This window comes from Takifugu rubripes, unplaced genomic scaffold (assembly GCF_901000725.2).
Source record: "Takifugu rubripes unplaced genomic scaffold, fTakRub1.2, whole genome shotgun sequence".
In the NCBI taxonomy this organism is placed as follows: Eukaryota; Metazoa; Chordata; class Actinopteri; order Tetraodontiformes; family Tetraodontidae; genus Takifugu; species Takifugu rubripes.
Genome location: NW_021821672.1, coordinates 58,601 through 71,604, shown reverse-complemented (window position 1 = coordinate 71,604; position 13,004 = coordinate 58,601). Strand labels below are relative to the sequence as shown.

General features: G+C 40.2%; 1 long non-coding RNA gene across 1 annotated transcript; it reads left to right on the top strand.

The window, feature by feature from the left end:
• Positions 1-3,619: 3,619 nt before the first annotated feature.
• Positions 3,620-12,110, top strand: LOC115248770 (uncharacterized). Its single transcript, XR_003887511.1, has 2 exons — positions 3,620-3,715; positions 11,839-12,110. It is a non-coding gene; the product is annotated as an uncharacterized lncRNA (long non-coding RNA).
• Positions 12,111-13,004: the final 894 nt, after the last annotated feature.

Below are 13,004 nucleotides of genomic sequence, written 5' to 3'. Positions count from 1 at the left end.
GATAGAGAAATTGTTCCGCAGCTGACAAAGCAGCACTCCACAGGATTAAGAACACAGCAAAAATGTTTGAACTTCCCTTCACCGACTTGCAAACAATGCCCTGTTGTGGCATCAGGAGCCAGAGCATTGCGATGGACAACACCCACTTCTTTCACCTTTTTTCTACATCTACCATCTAAGAGACAATGCAAAGCTCTGCAAATTCACTTCTATATCATTAGACTGTTTTGAAACTTAAAACGCTTCAACAAGAGGCACCACCACCACCTCTGTGACCCTGTTAAAGGATAAAGTCATGGACAATGGATGGACTTTTTAACAACTTTTGTTGCGTTTTACTTTAAACAAATCCACTGAGGGTCATATGTAAAGTATTATTAGTTGAATATTGGACTTTACGGCGCCATCTCGCTAGTTGGATCAGTCAGAATTTGTCATTTTTTTCTCTACACTCTAAACTGTTCTGACTTGTCTTTGGTCATCCTTTGTCTCTTTTATCATTTCATTGATCCATTGCTTTCATGTTCTCTTAACAGATGAAGAGCAGATAAAATGCTGAATATTGGAATGTACATGCTAATATTGAAGGTCCTTGGTTTCCTCAGCAAAACAGAAGTAATTCGGTAAGTAAAAGTTAATAGTAAAGCACATACACAACCAAAAGTGTTTCACTGTCAGTGTATCAATTAATATAATAAAAGTATATTTTATAATAGAAGAAAATACAATTTTTGGCAGCCCCTGCACAAAGAATACCCAAGGACGATGAGACTAACAAAAAGACAGTCAGACAATACAAGAAAGACCTCCATTTAGAAATCACAATACAGAAGGAGAAGAAAAGTTTAAATGATAATTAAAAACCAATCGCAAATGTTGCAAATTTCAATTTGTTTGGTAGACTGTTCCATAGCCTTGGAGCAAGCACACTAAACACACTCTTTTATCATTTCATTGATCCATTGCTTTCATGTTCTCTTTCTGATTCTTTTAATTATCACATTGTTTTTATGACTTTTTTCTCTTTTTATTCAATGGTTTGCTACTTTTGAAAGGCTGTACTTTCAAACCTACATTCTTCGCACTCATCTTTATTTACTTTTGCTCCCATGTAAAATAATTCTTGTTTTCCAGCATTTATGAAGACTGTCGGCCAAAATGTTGCGACTTGACTCTGAAGCAGGCCAAAGGTTTGCAAAGAAAGTCAGGGAACTTGTCTGTAAGTCAAACATGCATGCGCTGGTATGCAGATGGAGCAGGAGCCACCTTTGGCCTAACCCATCATTTTCTTCCAAAGTCATTCTGTCCTCATCTGTGGATCAGCCTAGTTAGCCAGCTTCAATCGCCCAAGCACTCAGAAAAAGTAGACCCATTCTAGCACCTGTTATTGCCCAGTACGAGCACTTTGGCAATATCCCCATCAGCCCATGGTATGTCCAAGTTGTGAGCCTGCTCTGTGCAAGCAGACATTATTTTGGGGTAGTGGAAGCGACTGAGAACACTTACAGAACACAGGAACTTCTTGCACCTACAGGCAAAAGTCAATCCACTAGGAATATGGCAGCATCAAAAAGGGTTCCTCTTCAAAATAATGTATCTGTGCAGCTAGTTAATGGTGCATGTTTGTCAGATTTTAGAGGCTTATTGTGGCACTTCTCTATCCAACAGGCAGCAGCAATTTTGTCAAAGGAAAACCTTTAAGTTAGTGAGCATCCTCATGACTTTTGTGGTATAAGCCGGTGTTTCAGTGCTTAAAGCAAATAAATTAAATACAATGAGAATTCCAAACTACGGTTCTATGAATTACAGATCCTAAGCATGTGACCAAGTTGGACGAACAGAACTGCAAGATGAAACATCCAGTGCTTTAAGTACCATCTCTGTAATTTATAGAACTGTAGTTATATTTGTAACTCGCATGCATTTTACAGTCAGTCCTCAACATAGTCTCAATTAGGGTCAGGTGTTGATGACATTATGTTTATGTTTTCAGTAATCATAGTGGTTTGTCACACCAAAATTCTTTGAAAAATGTAAAGAGCTTTATTTGAATCTACATCCTGTCAAAAAACAGTTTTCACATTTGGCCTGGTGTTTTAGATCATTTGTTTTACCTACACCCCTTATACCTGACGTGTGTCTGCGTGATGTAATTAATTAATTGGAATTACTGCATCATTACTACATGCAGAACTAAAACACTTAAATGTGTTTTTCAACTTAAAATGAAATGGGAATCCAAAATTTAGCAGTTTTACACATCAACATTTATTATGTTGAAGGTAGTGGGGAACTACATATGTTATTCCACACAGTGACCCCTTTTGGAGACAAAATTATTTCATATTCACAGTTAGCCTGTGCCCCTTCCATCATAATGCCAAGCCTCCTATGGGGGCGCACCCCTGAGTGAAAACCACTGTCTTAAATAAAGTGTATACTGTATAAAGTGCTTGATCTTAAAAGAATTTATGAAAGCCACTTTGAAGTAAAAAAGAAAAAAAAGACTCAACATCTTTGTTCTTTAGAGTGTTGTTTTGACTTTTCTTTGCTGTAGTCGTGGATTTAGTTCAATGTTTTCCCCCAGCATCATTTTCTGTTTCCTTCCCTTACATTTTGTGTTGTTTGATGTGTATTATGCCTTTGTTTCGTCACTGTTATTCATTTTCTTTGTTGAAATGTAGGCAGAGCAACACAGCACATCATTTTCTCTGCACCATGCCCCAATCTGCCTCAACTTCTCTAAATATGTTTGACATTTACACTTTTGTGTTTCCATGAGCACACAAGATACCCCAGTGTAGATGTATTTTAGCTGATCGTCTATTCAATCCTGTTGTAATCATTGTTGAAGAATGGTCCTGGCATTGCTCCAGCTGTAGTCATCTTTGACCCCTCAGCAAAGTAACTTATTGCACATTTTTCCAGGATTCCCAATAAATTTAAACCTACCTCCATTTCCTGTCCAGATGCCCACAAGACCAAATAAGACACAGTCCCCCTGCCAATGAAGACAGAGGTGACCTTTTTCAGGTCACCTGTCATTAACAAAAATGCCACAGAAATATTGATGAACTCATGAAGATCCTGGCTACTGCACCATCTTTAGCTTCCACAGAAGCTGATTTTAATTTTCTTTTTACTGTTGGCATTCTACTGTTTTTGAGGTGCTATGCCTCAGCATCATTGTATAGTATAAAGTGATATAAACATCCGTCTTACAGCTCATTGCACTTCTCCCAGGCATCAGTTGTCTTGGAGGTGTGAACGGAACGATAAAAAAATAAGACGGCAATGCAAACAGGGTGAATATAACTGGAATAAAAATCTGTTTTACAAGTACACAAGATAAGAGGTCTTGAAGTGATACATTTCTACAGAAAAATACGATTCAAGAGCACATTTAGAAAATTTGAAACTTTCACCATTTAGGAAGCCTTGCTCCGAGGTGGGCAGAAACAAGCAGAGTGTTTCAGGCCACTGTAGAAACTGTTTATGTGCAAGCCCTGGTATCAGGTGCTGGTGTCATCGGAGGTCTGTGGTGAGCTCATTTGTTCGTCATCTGAAAAATTTGTGCTGTACATTAACTTTCTATCACAGAATCAGATGCACAGAGGGACAGAGGCGGGGGCTCAATACAATTTCTCAGGTGCTTCAATGCTGAATGTCAGCGTTGACTGAAGAGATGCGGGGACGCAATTCCACTCTGTTAATGGTGAGTGACGAATTCTTTAATCCGCAGACACATTTCTTTGCTGAGTCTGAGCAAGCGCACATCCTGCACATATTGCTTAGCAAACAAAAAAAAAAAGAATTTTTCCTCTGGTGCCCTTTCCCTGCTGGTTTGGGTATAAAGCAGGCTACAGCTCTGCAAGTTGCATCTCTCACTGGTATGCTGACTTTGTTTTTAATTAGGAGTAATTGGGAGGGGAAGACAAGCAAAAATCACACCTTTCTTCCATTTTCACCATCCATGTATGGAGCTGGTACCCCCCTGGGCAGCACAGTGGCGACGTGGCTGCTGGGGCGGTAGCACATGAACAATGAATGTGTTCATTAGCACATATCGGCACTTTGCATACCTGTAGTCAGTGTGAAATGGCTTTATTACCAATTTACAGGGTTCTGTTATGATAAGAATTCATTTTGAACTGGTTAAAATAACAAAATAGCAAAGTATAGAATTAAATGAAAAGCCAACAAAAACAGCATGTTTTCTGCTGAGCATATCAATGTTTTTGTTCAAAAGGGAGCAGGATGAAGTCAGTAAAGTTTCTAGTTCTGCTCATTCTCTTTCAATCAAATGTTTCAAAATCAGTTCCTCATCATACATTAAGAAAAATAGGAGCAAAATAATCAGAGGGAAGCAAGACAAAGAATGAATGAAGTTTTTATGTTATTTTTTATTTTTTTACATGATGGTGTGAAATTAACTAGACCCTTAAATTTGAGTCTTTTGAGTTTAATGAAGAGTAGAAGAAGAAATGGTTCTTTATAATTGCTGGCAGTCATGATTGTTATGATTCTTTATTGGATAAATATTGGATCTGTGCTTGTCCTCTCATACCTCCAGACAATAGGTTATGCAAGCAAGTATGAAGGAGGTGTATACTCCTCTTGTTTAAGTCAAGCTCCAGCTGTTAATGAAAACCTTCAATACTAATGTCAGTGCATAATTGTAACAGATGCTATATAATAAAGATGGACTGATGGATAGATAGATAGAATGTGGCGCAGAAGGTTACTGGTTCGAATCCAGGTGGCCCTTTTTGCTATATGCCTATACCTCGGAATATGTTACTTTAAAATTTATAGACATAGATTCCAGCAAAGAAAAGCACTTGTTTTCATGCAACAGAAATACCATTCATTGAAAGTCTGAGTTAAAACAACCTTTAGCATCTTCTAAAAAATTGATCTTTTTCCACAAGTTGCCAGGAGTGGTACCACCACAGTAGATGTGGATATCATAAATGGAAACTGTCTGGTTTCCCCGGAGTTCAACATTTATTCCTGAACTTGTATACATGGTCATGAATTGTTTATGAGTTCACAGTAATTCAAGAGAGATGTGATGTTTGGGAATAGCCACTAGAGCCGTAGTGCGGAGGGACAGAGTGTGTGACACTCTGAGGTTGTGTTGTGGAATTATCAAGGGAGATGCAACACCTGGGGATCTAGCCGCACATATATGGGAAAGTTGTAACAAGCTGCCCAGGCAACATCTGGTCCTGAATAGCAATGGTAAACATCTCTATCCTTGGAGAAATGTATCACACATGCAGCTCACACCAAGTCCAGGGGTGATCCTTCTTTCTTGCATCTTGAATACTGTGTAATATAGTGTATGCTGCTGCAGTTCAACGGGGTCAGTATGCATATTTGGATAATTGCATTCTCCCACTGCTGCTCCTGCAAGAAAGACTGATGCTAATACAAAGTTTAAAAAAAGAAGCATTTTAATGCTTCTAGAAGCACTTACTAACTTTTGTGGACTTAGTCAGAGTGAATTGAGGAGCCTTTTATTGCATAATAAAACTACAAAGCATTCTTTTAACTTGTATTGAAGCCCAAACTGTTGCTCATTAGTTTGTATATAGAAAAATAATGTAGTTTATGGCATAAATTACCACAGACTATGGTAAACTTAAAAGTAGAAAACAAGTACAAAAACAATTAGAACTACTAATTAGAAAACTTTTCTTTTTTAACCTTTGGGCAGAAAATTCACACAAATAACTTACTTGTCATTCATTAATTGACAAAATAAAAACAGAGTGAGCAATACCACTACCACATTTTCCATTAAGTGTACATGATTTATTTAATTTATTTCTAAATTACCTATTTTGACCGGAGGATTAATTGCCACTGAAACACTTTGTAATATCTCGATTACTGTGACACTTATCTCCTGACGGGCAGACAGCGTGTGAACGCCACCAAAATGCTTTAATTACTCACTCTGCTTCACTTGGTGGGAGGTATATGGGTCACCCCCGCACCACAGGCACCCTCTTGTGTTTGTATTCTACAGTCTTTGCATCTGCAAATCTGAGCTGTGGATTTTTACACGCTTTTACAGTTGGCCATTTCTGAAATGTATCAGTGTCATTATGTCTTAGTTCAGTGTGTGTCTGTGTAAGATCCTGCAAGATTTTTGGGTACTAAAGTAGCAGCATGTCCCAAAAGAACCACATAAATGATTTATGCACCGGATGCTTCTGCAACTTAAATCTGTATCTAGATCATGTACAAACAGAGGCATAACATCATTTTATTACTTTCAATTACTGTTACACAATTTTGGATCAAGGTATTCATGCATGTGTAGATTGTCTTTGAACTGAGTTAAATTGATTTCTTCTATTATTCCCTCAGAAGCCAGAAATTCAGAGTTCAGCTTAATTATATAACCAAATGGAACAACACAGTCAGGTGGTGAAAGTCAGTGATTATTACCAAGTTTCCTACATTAGAGCTTCCAGACTATTAAACACTTTTGTTTTTCAGTTATATTGATTTATTTCACCTTGTGAGGAACAACATCCTTTTCTACCTGACCTTGAGGCTGGAGGATCCATGGACTAGATTTATACTCATCTGATGCAGGGTCAGATGTGGAAGACTATTTTTTTCATTGAATAAAAAGAGACTGTTCGATTGGAATCATGACAACGCTAACTTACAAGTGGTACAGAAGCTAATTTGAAGTCTGAAGACCTGTTTCCACAGTGATGTACTGAGTTTAATATGATAGTATAGGTTTAGTATCTATTCCTGTCAGTAATGAGAAGCTAGGGGGCTTCACAAACCAACGAGGGCAGGACAGCTCTGCCAGATGAGTTTAGGTTTCCAAGTGTCTGTTCTTTTCAACCAAATATCTGTCCCCCTGGTGAAACAGTATTTGTGTATCAGTGGGTGCTGTTGTCTGCCAGAAGTGGAAGAGCCTCTTCATGAAGGTGCCATTCATGTGTGTGGAACCTCTCTTTTCTTGCTGCTGATGCAAAATAAGAATTTCATTGACTCAAGAATTTTATTGGAGAGAATCTTTCTGCAAATGTTTATGGTTATTTTATGATGTGATAAACCATATTGATAGTTAGAGTGCAGGTAAATGGATGAAATATAATAGTAATGTGAGAAATGATTTGCACAACAAGCTACATTTGAATCCTCTTAGCCATTTTTTTTTAATAATCAGTAATAATATAATTTAATAGGTTATGATTTTTCTGCTAGTCAGGAAGGCAAAAAGAGCAATCTGAATCCCACCACAAGTTGAAGACTTTTGGTTTTTAAAAATACAGAGACACAGTCCCAGGGTGGCAGTACCTCAGTCTGAAAGGAAGCGAGAGGAGAAGTGAAGGGTTCTTGGTTCAAGCCCCGGATGAGTAAGATAATAAACCCCCAAATCTTCATATAGGGCCTTGTGATAAGCTGGCAACTCATCCAGCGGTATACACTGCTTTCTGCCTTATACACGTGACCCCACATAGGAAAATAACAATCAAGAAATCATTGTTTTTTTCATGCTGCTGCAAAACTCCATGAAGGCAAAACAAGGGGAAAATCCACCGAGCCAGGATAGAGCAGAGCTCACTGGGTCATAGTCAGCATCATCCAGAGTAGAGCACAAAAGAAGGAAGAGAATATTCAGACTACCGTATTTTCACGACTATAAGGCGCACCTAAAAGCCTCTAATTTTCTAAAAAATCGACAGTGCGCCTTTTAACCCAAATTACCTATGTATCTGATACAAAAATAGTTAATTAAACTACTTATATGGCCCTTTTCATACACAGAACAAGCACACACAATGATACACACTCAACCCTACACACAGTCATTGAATCTAGAAGACCTCAAGAATCAGAGCTATGGGTCAGTTGTTCAATTGCCTTTAAGCCAGGTGGGAGCTGAGGTGTGGTTGAGTCACAGAGGTGGCATTCCAAACTCAACTATTCGATTTTCCAGCTGACAGTCCAATAAGCCACATCCACTTCCTGACTCAGAGTCCCCAGACATTGTAGGATGGCAGTCTTCAAATGAATGGCACAGAGCAGCATAATAGACAAAGCTGCAAAAGCAGGCAGAAAAAGGCAAAGTAGTATGAGCAGCATACCCCAAGTGCAGTAGCAGCACAGAGCAATGGGGAATGACTAGGTAACCAGGGGGATTTAAATATCCACCCTAATCAGGGGAGAGGCACACATGGTCGATCAGCTGAAACATAATTGCGCACTTTGAGCTGTCTGTCTGAACTAGCACCACAGGCTTCGCATCATAAAGAGCTCAGTGACAGAGAAAAAAGTATAATCAAATACTAAAAACTAATCACTAGGTATATCTCTTGAAGAGGAAATGAAACAGTGAACTTCAACTTCAGCCTTCTCTGCTTCACAGTGAGATCCACCCAGGACCATCATGAATAATGAACACGATATTTCACAGACAACAGGCTTCTACTTTATTCTCCTACTGTCAACAGTGTAATCATGGGGACCTCCTGCTCTGTGCCGCTTTGCAGTAATTTCCACATTTATTGTGCACCATGTTAAAATCACCAATTAGTGATTGCGATTCTGTTCCGATTCATGTGTGTGATAACCATAAAGAAGAAAGGTTACAGCCAAAAAAGACTGCCATCCCTATCAGGTCTGAACTGTTTTAATGGGCATAACAGGAAGAGGGCACAATTAGAGCCCCGAGGGTACAGAGATGAGGCACTGAGAGCACTGGAATTGTCAGACGCTTTGAGGCGTGTCCATTCAGATATTTAAGCAGAAATAACACTCCTAGAAGTAGATCCACCCTGGTATTATCAAATTGCAACAGAGCTTATTTTGACCAAAACCAAGTCAGATTTTCACTGACTTTAATGCAGCAGATGAACGGCTGTTTCAGCTACCTATGTGTGTCACCTGTGCCATTTCTGCAAAGATAAATCTGCTCCTTCTGCTTATGAATGTGTAAAGAATCTTGCTTCTATCAGATGGAAACATTTGAGCTCTGATGAAACATCAGACTAATTGGAGATTAATTGGAGAGGTGGAAGTTAGTTTTACAGTTAATTATCATCAAAATGCATACTGTTTTTGAGAAAAATGATTATTTTGAGCTCAACTGGCACATATTAACGATGTGTGGAGAAACAAAAAATGTGTTTTCAAGGCTTTGCCGTGAATGGTTAAAAAGCATCACACATTTGAATACAGATGATGTTTGTTTAAACAAAGTAAATACAGAGATGGATTATTGTGCTGTGCTGTTATTATTCACCTGGTGCTGAAGTGGCTGCATTACTCCCATGGTGGAAGGCAACTTATCTGCATAAATATCTCATTTCCACACACCCCACATGCACACACACATAAAAACACACACTCACGCTCCCAATCCAAACACAAGCACACAAAAATACAAGCAATATACTGGTAACCATAGGTGGTTTGAGTAAAAGGGCATAAAAACACTCAAAAATTTCACTTATATTTGTACTGTAGATCCATCTAACTTGCAGAAAGTGCATTCTGGCCTTTATCTCATAACCTGATGGGAAGAGACAATGCTAGCATGCATGATTCTTGATTCTTGCTTCTCAAGGAGAGGTCGTAATCATCTTCAAGACATTCAGACAATGAATCTAACACTGAAGAATCTCTTAAGTCTGTGCAGATGAAGATGTTGAGAAAATTTAGTTCTTTATAGTTTAGTTTCCTGATGGTTCCCAGATTGTCTCAGAAAGCAGAGTGAGATAGCCACACCTTCAGCTATCAGCCTCCTTGCTGTCAAACGCAAGCCCTGTCCTGGTACAACAGGCTGACTTTCTCTCTATTCATATGAGTGAGGGCACACTTACACGAGGCATGTTTGTGGTTTGTGGTTACATATGCAACATATGAACTGCGTGGATCACCAGTCAGTCAATGCGGAGGTTTGCGAGGGCAGACTATTTTGAAAATCTAACCAACTCCCCCCCTCCCCACACACACAAAGTCAGTGTGAGTGATACTTTCACTCTGCAACAGTGCGTAAACAACAGTCAGTTAATGACGCCGCCACTTGTATGTTGTAAACAACCATGATGACGTAGGTGTCAGAGGCAACTTGAGTTGAGTACACTTTTGTAATATGAGCCTGGGTCAGTGGGGGACACGGGAGGGGGCCAGTCGTGCTTCAGCAACGTACAGAACAACTGACCCTATTGTGAGTGCACTCTAAAATGAAAATGTTCCTCCTTGTGAAAGCTTATAATGAGTTATTCCCTAGCTACATTCAGTTTTCTAGTTAATCTAATGCTTATTCTTAAAACATGGGGATTCTAACCTGTAGATACTAGTAGATATGCTGAGATAGAGGCTGAGGCTGCCATAATACAGTCCTCCCCTCCTCTCCTCTCCTCTCCTCTCCTCTCCTCTCCTCTCCTCTCCTCTATTCTCCTCATGTATAAGTCCATATTTGATTTGGTAAAAATGCCATTTTTTCTGTAGTTGGTCTCCCTTCCCCCATAAATGACCCTTGGCCCCACTAACAGCAGCTTTAGATTTATATCTGCAGTAAAACACTTACACAATGGTACTTTGCCATACATATTTGCATCTATGATGTATGGGTTTGTTTTTCTTCTCTTTCTGTCCTTCACCCTGCCCTATCCCCTTCTCCTCCTCCTCTCCCCCGCTGCATCATCCCTTTCTTTGATTTGGGAGCCTGCATTAACAAACACCCATAAACACAAGAAACCATCAACAGCTTAACACCAGCATCTGAATTTGTGATAAAAGCACATTTGTTTCCTGTCATACCTCACCAGGGCCAATGCAAAAATCAGGCCCTGGGGTCAACCAAGTGAATGGAGATTTGTGCAAGATTTATAAGAAGTGAAAGTACAAATGGGTAAAAGCTGTGAAGAAAGAGTTTACTCCCAGACAAAGGCTTGTGCGCAAGAATAAAAAGATCTCAAATGTTGTGACTCCTACTCTGGCCCCACCTCCTCCTGTGCAATCAGCTCAACCACCACCACCTGGGCCCTCTCCTCCAGCTGCACCCAATCCGCCCAAACGACTCTGCACCCATAAAAGGCCCCTCTGCACTCAGGCCAGTGCTTGATCTAACTGATGTTTTGGCAACACGTCCCGTCGACCCAGCATCTCTCCAGGCTCCCCAGCGACCCCCTGCGTCCTCCAGCGTCCTCCAGCGTCTCCCCCGGCTCCTCTGCAACCTTCCTAGCCCCTCTTCCTCTTCCTCGGACGGATTTCTCCTGGCCTCTGGACACTTGGACTCCCCCACGGACTCTCGCCCCTGGATCTCGGACTTGGTTCGTCTGCCGCATCACGCCCCCTATAGTTTGTCTCGGCCTCTCTCCTCATTTAGTTCTTCCCTCCTGTCTTTTTGCTTCATTTAAAACCGTCTGAGTTTACTTTTAATTCCCGTGTCTGTCTGCCTTCTTTGGGGTTCCGCCACACTTGACCGCCAGTCCTCTCGAGCGTAACATCAAAGGGGATAAAGAGGAGTGGTAAAGGTTTAGAGATCCATTTGAGATTCTTTTTGGAAGACCACCTTTCTAAGGTGTAATATCTTCTGAAAGAGCAGTCTTTGTGAAGATGGCATGTTGCAAGGTTATGGAAGTGTGTCCCTTCCCATGTAAGGAAGATCCTTCTAGCCACAGCTTTACAGCCAATGTATGATTACATATCAGGAGCTTTGGAACTGCTAATGATTCGGGAAGGCCTGGAAAGCCAGATCAGAGAAAAAGTTTGTTTACTAGCTGTAAAACAAAACGGTCATCTTTTGTGTGTTGGTGCTTTTTGTTTTTGTTTTCCTGGTTCTCTCACTAGGGGCGTGGCGGATTCACCTGGGTACCCTTCGCTGGTCACCATCACACCTGCGGCTGGTTACCAATCAACACTCTTCAAAAGACGCTGCCTCCTGGTCACCAGGGTCTAATTGTTTCATTGGCTTTGTGGTAAACTAGGGTCAATGGTATCTTATCTTGCTCTAGGTCACCATGTCACCATTCCCTCCTTCGGGGGAAACGGCTGCACTACGCACACTTTCACCACGTGGTGCAATTATGTAGGTTAATTAAAGTTTTATGTTAACACTGTCAGCTGTTTGTCTGCTTGGGGTCCTGCCTGAATCACATCCTAACAAAAACCATAATTTGTCCTGCAGCATCAAACTGTTATAAGCCACAACTCTTCCTCACCTCATTGAACATGTTTCCTGACGACATTGCACCGTATCAGAAATACTCAAAACAAATGGATGATGCGACCCACGAGAAAAAAGATGTGAGACATTCTTCAGGCAGCTGTCCTCAAAGAGAACAAAACAAAATTCATCTTCATGACAGAAGTAGGTAGTTCCCAATCACCCCTGTTCTCTTGGCATTCTGTTCTCCTGTGCATGAAATACTCAGGAACACATCGGTGTGAAGAGCCCAGGTCCAGGATAGCCCTTTCTGTATATAACCTCCAGTACCACAATGCTTCAAAGGGCCTTTACGAAAGATCTACAATCAACTGTGCTGCTCAGACTTTTTGTTAACTGCAAAACAGTGACATCAACAGATTTTAGAACCATACGTATTACTATTAGTAGTAATAATACCGGTAACAATATTGACACAATTTTTGAATCATAATTTGTTTTTGCTACATGCAAAACCATTTAATAGTAATGAAGGTAAAAAAAATAGGATTATATGAGCTCATGTTTTTTCAGTTGTCCTACTGCATCATTTTTGAGGCATCAAACTAATGCTGTTATCAGCCAGGTTTAAATTGTGGTGTGAGTGTGAAAGGATGGCTGGATGCAGGGTTCTTAAACCAATAATGGCAACAGCAGAAAGTGAGGAAAGGCATATTTGTTGAAGTAAAGACAGGTTGATATGTGTGGAGATATGTTACTCATAATCGAGAGCTGATGGGTAAGGCAGAGCTACTTCCTTATTAGATGTCTCTGTTCACTACGTATTAAAGTTACTGTTCAGTCAGTTCCT